A 9,278-nucleotide genomic window follows, 5' to 3' on the forward strand; every position below is an offset into this window, starting at 1 on the left:
AACCAGTGAGAAAAGAGTCCTGTCTCCCCAGCTTTAGTTCTCCTGGAAACACCACTATTCAACTGATATTACACCTCAGTCAGTCTTAAGGTACTCTGTCTAAAGGTACTTCATACCTCTCCAAATGCCAAAGACATCAGAGATATTAACACACTTCAGAAGGGGGGGGGTACCCAATCCAGCCAGTGGTGGTGGTGCACACCTTTAATCCCAGCACACAGGAGACAGAGGTAGGAGGATGGCCATGAGTTCGAGGCCAGCCTGAGACTACATACTGAATTCCAGGTCAGTCTAGAGTGAGACCCTACCTCAAAAAAAAAAAAAAAAAAAAAAATTACAGATCAGTTTGAATACTGACCTGTTTCTTATTTATACTATCAGAAAAGCTGATACAGTAGCTGTTTTCTGGGAAGCCTTGTCCTGGCATGCCCAACAGAAAGAGGCCTGTGAAGAACTCCAAGGAACAATCCACTCCATTAGGTTACAAAGTAACACATTAGTCTTTGGCATCTCCCGCTCCATCTGCATTCATGGCAAACATAACTTCAGCTTCAGGAAGACAGGGAGAGTCATAGATTTTTGCAGATTCTGGTTTCCCCTCTTTCCTCAGGTACAGCCTGGCGGTTGATGCATAAGCAGTGATGTTTCCTCCAATGGTTTTTTTGGGGGATCTGCAGCAAACATGGCCGCTCCGTCCACTCGGGCTACCAACTAGTTGGTGATTACCACTGCCACACCAAACATCAGCAAGTCGCAGAAGCATCTGTAGAAACCTGGGCAAGTGCATTCACCTGGCTGCCAGCTTTCCTCCACCTGAGTAGTTGTTCTGTAAAGGACAGTGGCACCAGAAGCAGTGCGTACCTGGATTCTACCATCATGGCTGATGCTTGATAAAGGAGCTGGGGTCTGGTGATCAGTGTTGAACCCTCAAGCATGCGCTGCATTTTCTAGGACATCACTGCCAGAGAGACCATATCTTTCAGCCACTGCTAGCAGCCATTCTGGCCTAAAGGTACCGTCCATGTCAATGTACATGGCTTTTCCTTCACCTCCACCACGGTCAGTGGGAAGCTGGCATGTAACAGCCAATGTATGACAAATCTGAGTCATCCCGGTTCGGAATTCTCCAGACATCTCTGTGATAGATCCAGTCTCAGTTCCACCTTGAAGAAGTTCATCAAGCTCGGGACTGGAGAGATGGCTTAGCAGTTAACTGCTTTCCTGTGAAGCCTAAGGACCTTAGTTCAAGGCTTGATTCCCCAGGATCCACATTAGCCAGATGCACAAGGGGGTGAATGCATCTGGAATTCGTTTGCAGCAGCTGGAGGCCCTGGCGTGCCCATTCTATCTATATATCTGCCTCTTTCTCTCTCTCTCTGTCGCTCTCAAATAAATAATACGTGTGTGAGTGTGTGTGTGTGTGTGTGTGTGAAGTTCGTCAAGCTCTTTGGAGCCAGTAGGAAGCTGTACGATTTCTGACCGCCTTTGGTAAAATTCGGTAGCGGGGGTGAAACCTATTGAAACCAGTGTAGCTGCCTCAGCCAGAATTCTATCAGCTTTGGTTTCACTAATTCCCTTCATATTTATTAGCTCCTTCCTTGGTGCATAGGCAACAGATTCCACAGTACAGAATCCAGCTTCTTCCAATTTCTTCACATCGTTGGCATTTATGCCAACGGTGAAATGGGTTGTGGACCAAAGCTTTACTTCTTCCACTGAAGTGTCTGCAATTGCTTCTGGATGTGCTGCATCTGTGAAACCATGACTTGCTGGACTCCATGGGGCAGAGGCGTACTTCCTCCCTCCCTCGCTCACTGGTCCCTCAGTTCCCTTGCCTGGTTGCCTGTGGAGCCAGACCCCAGACACAGGCCAACTGTGGCCACATAAATGTTTTAAGTGACTTTCCTTTTTTGTTTGTTTCTTTGTTTTTTTGTTTTTCAAGGTAAGGTCTCACTCTAGCTCAGGCTGACCTGGATTTCACGATATATAGTTTCAGGGTGGCCTCAAACTCACAGTGATGCACCTACCTCTGTCTCCAGAGTGCTGGGATTAAAGGCCACCACGCCCAACTTGACTTTTCCTTTTCAGTTTTTGTGAGGACAGAGAGAAAAGTATGGACACAGCAGAATGAACTCCAGACCCATGTGCCACGTTGTGCATCTGGCTTTACATGAATACTGAGAATTGAACCCAGGCTGGCCCGCAATGGTTAAAGCAAGCACCATTAACCACTGAGCCATATCTCCCAGCCTTGTGACTTTTTTTTTTTAGCTCCTAAAAGAAACCATTCCATCTGCAACACTGAGTGTCTTGGGCATGGAAGGTAGCATGGACAGAAATAAGCTGTGAGCCAGGTATGGTAGCACACACCTTTAAACCCAGCACTCAGGAGGCAGAGGTAAGAGGATCACCTTGAGTTCACTGCCACACTGAGATTACATGATGAATTCCAGGTTGGCCTGGGCTACAGCGAGACCCTACTCCAAAAAAGAAAGAAAGAGGCTGGAAAGATTGCTTAGTGGTTAAGGCACTTAACTGCAAAGCCAAAGGACCTTGGTTTGATTCCCTAGGACCCACATTAGCCAGCTGCACAAGCTGGCACATGTGTCTGGAGTTCGTTGGCAGTGGCTAGAGGCCCTGGCATGCCATTCTTTCTTTCTTCCCCCACCCCCGTGTCTTTCTCAAATAAATAAAAATAATAAAATATTTTTAGTATTAAAAAAGAAAGAAAAAGAAGCTGTTGTGAAGAGCAATGATGGCTTAATATAAGGTGTTAATAATGGAGATAGAGATAGTATGATGTAATAATGAATTTAGGACAATTTTTTTTTGTTCATTTTTTATTTACTTACTTGAGAGCGACAGACATAGAAAGACAGAGGGAGAGAGAATGGGCGCGCCAGGGCTTCCAGCCTCTGCAAACGAACTCCAGACGCGTGCACCCCCTTGTGCATCTGGCTAACGTGGGACCTGGGGAACCGAGCCTTGAACCGGGGTCCTTAGGCTTCACAGGCAAGCACTTAACCACTAAGCCATCTCTCCAGCCCTGAATTTAGGACAAATTTGATGAGGTGGTTGAGAAAAGGAAGAGAGGTGGGGTGTGGTGGCACACATCTTTGATATCCCAGCACTTGGGAGGCAGAGATAGGAGGGTCGCTGTGAGTTCAAGGCTAGCCAGAGACTACATAGTGAATTAGTTCCAGGCCACCCTGGGCCAGAAAGAGGCCCTACCTTGAAAAATAAAGAAAAGAAAGAGAACACAGCCTTTCTGAAACATAGAATGCAGAAGAACAAAACCATTGGTATAGTAGTGAAGATGGTTTAAGGCTCTGTACTTCACCACTCCTGATCTCTAAGGGTCTGCCATGGTGATCATCCTAAAAGCTTAGATCGCTCATGGATTGGCACACATGACTTGCAATTTACCTCAGGTTATACTAGCAAGCAAAAGTGGTCCACCTGTCATGAGGGAGTTATGCCACTAGCATGGGCATTTGTGTCTTCCCACAGAATTTATATCAATACATTTGTAAAATACACCTATTCAGTTTCATCAGCTTTTTAATTTTTTTAATATTTTTTATTGACAAGTTCCGTAATCATAAACAGTATCCCATGGGAATCCCCTACCTCCCCCCACTTTCCCCTTTGAAACTCCACTCTCCACCATATCCCCTCACCCTCTTAAGCAGTCTGTTTTATTTTGATGTCATGATCTTTTCCTCCTATTATGATGGTCTTGTGTAGGTAGTGTCAGGCACTGTGAGGTCATGGATATCCAAGCCATTTTGCATCTGGAGGAGCACATTGTAAGGAATCCTACCCTTCCTTTGGCTCTTACATTCTTTCCACCACCTCTTCTGCAATGGACCCTGAGCCACGGAAGGTGTGATTGAGTTGAACACTCCTCTATCACTTCTTCTTAGTACCATGGAGCCTCCTTAGTCATCGCAAGGTCACTACTACCTGAAAAGAGAAGGTTCTCTAACCAAAAGTGAGACTATTATATGGGTATGAACATTAAGAGAAGTGCTTACTGGGCAGTTTGGTGAGCCAGACAGCAGCAGACATTACACCCCTATGACTCATGACTACCCCTGTTGTAGGTTTTCATTATCAGGGATATATTCCCTCCAATGGAACGGGCCTCCAGTCAATTTAGAGGGCAGTTGGTTCCCCCATAACAGACATGCCACTATTGCACCCATTGGCTCATTTGGCCTGGCTGGCCAAATAGAAGGCTTGCAGTGTCCACTGTTGGGTATCTTCACTGGTGATTTCTCTCTCTCCCATTAAACTGCATGCAGCATGGCCTTTTCTAGCTGTCAGCTGGTCTTCATGGAGGAGGTTTTCGGCTAGCTCCAGCAGGATTTCTCAGTGACCTTGCAGCCCAAGTATGTGGAGTCTTCAGCAATAGGGGGTTACCATCTATTCCTGGTGGGAAACCAAGAGCATTAGCAATGGTCTGTAATGTTTGGGGGGCATCAGGGACCTCCCTAGCCAAAAACTCGCTGGAAGGTATCCCATCCCCAGCACTGAAAATTTTCTAGTAACAATCTATGGCTCCTGTGTGTTACATTGTCACAGATGTCCTCTTCCTTCTCATACATGTCCTCTTCCTTCTCATACATTTCATCTTCCTCCTCATACGTGTCCTCTTCCTTCTCATACGTGCCCTCTTCCTCCTCATACGTGTCCTCTTCCTTCTCACAGGTGCCCTCTTCCTTCTCATACGAGCCCTCTTCCTTCTCACAGGTGCCCTCTTCCTTCTCATACGTGCCCTCTTCCTTCTCATACGTGCCCTCTTCCTTCTCATACGAGCCCTCTTCCTTCTCACAGGTGCCCTCTTCCTCCTCATACGTGTCCTCTTCCTTCTCATACGTGCCCTCTTCCTTCTCATACGAGCCCTCTTCCTTCTCACAGGTGCCCTCTTCCTTCTCATACGTGCCCTCTTCCTTCTCATACGTGTCCTCTTCCTCCTCATACGTGACCTCTTCCTCCTCATACGTGCCCTCTTCCTTCTCACAGGTGCCCTCTTCCTTCTCATACGTGCCCTCTTCCTTCTCATACGTGCCCTCTTCCTCCTCATACGTGCTCTCTTCCTTCTCATACGTGTCCTCTTCCTCCTGATACGTGACCTCTTCCTCCTCATACGTGCCCTCTTCCTTCTCACAGGTGCCCTCTTCCTTCTCATACGTGCCCTCTTCCTTCTCATACGTGCCCTCTTCCTTCTCATTCATGCCCTCTTCCTTCTCATACAGACCTCTTCCTTCTCATAGATGTCCACTTTAGTTTGCCTTAGTTAAAAATAGAACTGTGGGCCTGGACAGATGGCTTAGTGGTTAAGCACTTGCCTTTGAAGCCAAAGGACCCTGGTTCAAGGCTCAATTCCCCAGGGCCCACTTTATCCAGATGCACAAGGGGGCACACGCATCTGGAGTTCGTTTGCAGTGGCTGGAGGCCCTGGCACGCCCATTCTCTCTCCCTCTCTCTCTCTCTGCCTCTTTCTCTCTCTGTTTGTCACTCTCAAATAAATAAATAAAAATAAAAATATTTAAAAAAAATAGAACTGTGGGCTGGAGAGATGGATTAGTGGTTAAGGTGCTTGCTCATGAAGCCTAAGGACCCCAGTTCTAATTCTCCAGGTCCCATGTAAGCCAGATGTACCTGGTGGCACATGCTTCTGAAATGTGTTTGCAGTGGCTAGAGGCCCTAGCATGCCCATTTTCACTCTCTCTCCCTCCCTCTCTCTATCTCTAATAAATAAAAATAAAATCTTAAAAAAAATAGAACTGGACATGATGGCACATAACTTTAATCCTAGTAGTCAGGAAGCTGAGGTAGGTGAATTGCTATGAGTTTGAAGCCAGCCTGAGAGTACAGAATGAGTTTGAGGTCAGAAGACACTACCTCAAAAACAAACAACAACAACAAAAAGTAAAGTAAAAAGAATTATGGCCCTTGTCTAGGAAGCCTGAGGACCCACATTTGACTCTCCAGGTTCCATATAAGCCAGACACACATAGTAAGCAAGCTTGTAAGGTGGCACATGCACACAGGTGGCTCAAACTTCTAGAGGGTGAAAAGGCATGAGGTCAGGGGAAGAGACTGAGTAAAGGAAAGGTAAAGGGAGGGCTAATCAAAAAATAAGAGTATATCGGCCTGGAGAGGTGGCTTCACAGTTAAGCACTTGCCTGCAAAGCCAAAGGACCCTGGTTCGATTCCCCAGAACCCACATTAGCCAGATGCACAAGAGATCACACACATCTGGAGTTTGTTTGCAGTGGCTAGAGGCCCTGGTGCACCCATCCTCTCTCTCTCTCTCTCTCTCTCTCTCTCTCTCTCTCTCTCTCTCTCTTTCTCTCTCTCTCTTTCAGTCAAATAAATAAATAAAATATTTTTTTAAAATAAGAGAATATAAATAAGTTATTTAGAAACCTACTTTTTTAGACAATGGGACATTCAGAAGCCATAGATTGTTACTAGAAAATTCTCACTGCCAGGGAGTTGTTGGCCAAGGAGGTCCCTGATGCACCCAAAATATTACAGGCCATTGCCGAGGCCCTTGGTTCCCCACCAGGAGTAGATGGTAAAACCTATTTGCTGAAGACTCCACATACTTGGACTGCAAGGCCACTGAGAAATCCTGCTTGAGCTGAACTGAAAACCTCCTCCATGTAGACCAGCTGACAGAAAGCTGGAAAAAGCCACACAGCATGCAGTTCAGTGGGAGAGAGAGAAACCACCAGTGAAGTTACTCAACAGTAGACACAGCAAGCCTTAGATTTGGCCAGCCAGGCCAAATGAGCCAACAGGTCCAATAGTGGCACGTCTGTTATGGGGGAAAACAACCAACCTCTAATCTGACTGGAGGTCTGCTCCATGGGAGGGAATACATCCCTGATATTGAAAACCTACAACAGGGGTAGTCATGAGCCCTAGGGGTATAATGTCTGTTGCTGTCTGGCTAAATGTATACACTATGCTCACCAAACTGCCCAGTAAGCACTTCTCTTAATGTTCATACCCATATACTAATGCTACTCTCACTTTTGGTTAGAGAAGCTTCTCTTTTCAGATGGCAGTGACCTTGGGGATGACTCAGAAAGCATCACAGTGCTGAGAAGAAGTGACAGAGGAGTGCTCAGCACTGAAATATCTCTATCACACCTTCCAAGGTTCAGGGTCTATTGTGGAAGAGGTGGCAGAAAGAATATAAGAGCCAAAGGAAGGGTAGGACTCCTTATGCGTGCTCTTCCAGACACAAAATGGCCTGGATATTCATGACCTCAGAGCACCTGACACCTCCTATACAAGACCATCATAATAGGAGGAAAAGATGATGACATCAAAATAAAAAGAGAGACTGATTGCAAGGGGGAAGGGATATGATGGAGAGTGGAGTTTCAAAGGGGAAAGTGGGGGAAGAGAGGGAATTACCATGGGATGTTGTTTACAATTACGGAAGCTGTCAATAAAAAAAAGAAGAGGGCTGGAGGGCTGGCTTAGCAATTAAGTCATGTGCCTGCAAAGCCAGAGGACCCAGGTTGAATTCCCCAGGACCCTCATAAGCCAGATGTACAAGGTGGCACATGCATCTGGAGTTCGTTTGCAGTGGCTGGAGGCCCTGGTGCACCCATCCTCTCTCTCTCTCTCTCTCTCTCTCAAATAAATAAAATAATTTTTTTAAATATTTTTTGTTCATTATTTATTTATTTATTTGAGAGCGACAGACACAGAGAGAAAGACAGATAGAGGGAGAGAGAGAGAATGTGCACGCCAAGGCTTCCAGCCTCTGCAAGCGAACTCCAGATGCGTGCGCCCCCTTGTGCATCTGGCTAACGTGGGACCTGGGGAACCGAGCCTCGAACCGGGGTCCTTAGGCTTCACAGGCAAGCGCTTAACCGCTAAGCCATCTCTCCAGCCCTAAAATAATTTTTAAAGCAAAGAAAAAAAGAATATTTAAAAAACAAACAAAAAATTACAAGGAGAACTTTGAAATATCCCCAGTGTCCACCAACAGGTAACCGGTTTAGAACCGTAAGCTATATGCAAACAATGGACAGGAAATAGACCATTACTTTAACAATGGGAGTGGAATAGAAGTCCAAGGTTATTCTCAGCTATATATATATAACTGGCAGGCCTGGTGTAATGGCACATGCCTGTAATCCAGCACTTGGGAGGTTTGACAAGAGGAATACTACTTCAAAGAACCAAAACAAATAATTATGATGATAATAACAATTGTTGTGGAACCAGGTGTGCTGGCACATACATTTAACCTCAGCATGTGGGAGGCAGAGGTAGGATGGCTATGAGTTCAAGGCCAGTTTGGGGGACTAGAGAGTGAGTTCCAGGTAAGCCTGGGCTAGAGTAAGACCTTATCTAAAAAAAAAAAAAAAAAAAGTGAACGTGTATAAGGAATTGTCAACCACAGCAGAGAAGCCGGAGAGACTCAGGTCTTATAGAAATGACAAAAACAGCCAGAAACCTGTTGAGGCCCTATCGGTCCTGATTTGCACTGCATGCCCATTTGCCTGACCTGTGCAGAGCTGCAGGAGCAGAAACCAAGTGAACAGATTTTCCATTCACATCACATCAGCCTCACAAAGTCAAGACACCTGAAGGGGGTCAGGGATTACAGGTGAGCCACAGCTGAAGGAGAGCATAAACAGGATCAGCTGAGCAACACCAAGACAACTCCAGGCATCCTGCACAGCCTCTCATCCCCCAAGTGCCAGTGCCACAAACCCGAGAATTCATTCAGCCCCTGGCCACGTGGCATCCAGCACAGCCAATCAGAACACCAGATCCACAGCACAACAAAGAGCGGAGGAGGTGGCACTTAGCATTGGTGAGATCAGAGCCATCCCAAAATGTAACAGGGCCTACTTACACAAAACCAGATACGTAGGCCAGCAATGAAAGTGCTAATCTCTTTTTCCATGCGAGGGCAGGTTAGGTGTTACATTTGAATGACATAGTCTTGGTTTGCTTTACCATTCTTCACTAAGCTATATTTTGGTGTGTTGTCTTTGACGTTTCCTGATTCATATGGCCTTTGTCTGTTTCTTATGTCATTATTGGGGGCAGGATGTCACTCGGACCCCAGGCTGACTTGGAACCCATTTCAGACCAGAAGTCTCAACCTCCTGTTTTATCCCCACCCTTGCATAAATAATCGGTGCTGGTTTTGTTTGAATGTGTATATTGTTCAACTGAATTTTAGAATTTGCTGGGTGTGGTGGTGCAGGCCTTTAATCCCAGCACTTCAG

At 46.1% G+C, this 9,278-nt stretch overlaps 1 pseudogene; it reads right to left on the reverse strand.

Moving 5' to 3' along the window:
• Positions 1–496: 496 nt before the first annotated feature.
• On the reverse strand, positions 497–5,240 carry LOC101604371 (annotated as a pseudogene).
• Positions 5,241–9,278: the final 4,038 nt, after the last annotated feature.

This window comes from Jaculus jaculus, chromosome 10 (assembly GCF_020740685.1).
Source record: "Jaculus jaculus isolate mJacJac1 chromosome 10, mJacJac1.mat.Y.cur, whole genome shotgun sequence".
Lineage (NCBI taxonomy): Eukaryota > Metazoa > Chordata > Mammalia > Rodentia > Dipodidae > Jaculus > Jaculus jaculus.